Source organism: Arachis ipaensis, chromosome B04, assembly GCF_000816755.2.
Source record: "Arachis ipaensis cultivar K30076 chromosome B04, Araip1.1, whole genome shotgun sequence".
Lineage (NCBI taxonomy): Eukaryota > Viridiplantae > Streptophyta > Magnoliopsida > Fabales > Fabaceae > Arachis > Arachis ipaensis.
Window position 1 is genome coordinate 22,103,894 of NC_029788.2, and position 1,079 is coordinate 22,104,972.

The 1,079-nt window shown below is 41.6% G+C and overlaps 1 long non-coding RNA gene across 1 annotated transcript in view; it reads left to right on the forward strand.

The window, feature by feature from the left end:
• The window catches only part of LOC110270571, a 24,250-nt gene that overhangs the window by 11,469 nt on the left and 11,702 nt on the right, over positions 1 to 1,079 (forward strand). Inside the window, exon 2 of the long non-coding RNA XR_002360209.1 lies at positions 439 to 444. This is a non-coding gene — a long non-coding RNA (uncharacterized LOC110270571). The remainder of the gene's footprint in view (positions 1 to 438; positions 445 to 1,079) is intronic.

Sequence of the window (1,079 nt, forward strand, 5' to 3'; positions counted from 1 at the left end):
CCTGTTGTACTCCTTGGGTATGAACCTTGCAGCTTTATAGTTTGCAATATCGGCAAACCATGGGGTTTCCTGAATGGCGAATAAATGCTCATCCGGAAAAGTTTCAGAGATCTCAAGAGAGGGAAGGGGCGTCCCTTCTACTGGCTCTATCCGGGACAGATGATCAGCCACTTGGTTCTCTGTCCCTTTTCTGTCTCTTATTTCTATATCAAACTCTTGCAGAAGCAACACCCATCTGATAAGCCTGGGTTTTGAATCTTGCTTTGTGAGTAGATATTTAAGAGCAGCATGGTCAGTATACACAATCACTTTTGATCCTACTAAGTATGATCTAAACTTGTCAATGGCATAAACCACTGCAAGTAATTCTTTTTCTGTGGTTGTGTAATTTTTTTGAGCATCATTTAAAATACGACTAGCATAATAAATGACGTGCAGAAGCTTGTTATGCCTCTGTCCCAGTACTGCACCGATGGCGTGATCACTGGCATCACACATTAGCTCAAATGGTAATGTCCAGTCTGGTGCAGAAATGACTGGTGCTGTGACCAGCTTAGCTTTCAGCGTTTCAAACGCCTGTAGACACCCTGTGTCAAACACAAATGGCGTGTCAGCAGCTAGCAGATTGCTTAGAGGTTTTGCAATTTTTGAAAAATCCTTTATAAACCTCCTATAGAATCCTGCATGCCCCAGAAAGCTTCTGATCGCCTTAACATTGGCAGGTGGTGGTAATTTTTCAATTACCTCTATTTTTGCTTGATCCACCTCTATTCCCTTGTTTGAGATTTTATGCCTAAGGACAATCTCCTCAGTCACCATGAAGTGACATTTTTCCCAGTTTAAAACTAGGTTGGTCTCTTGGCATCTTTTCAAAACAAGTTTCAGGTGATCCAGACAGGAGCTAAATAAGTCTCCATATACTGAGAAGTCATCCATGAAGACTTCCAGAAATTTTTCCACCATATCAGAGAAAATAGAGAGCATGCATCTCTGGAAGGTTGCAGGCGCATTACATAACCCAAATGGCATCCTTCTATAAGCAAACACTCCAGATGGACATGTGAATGCTATTTTCTCTT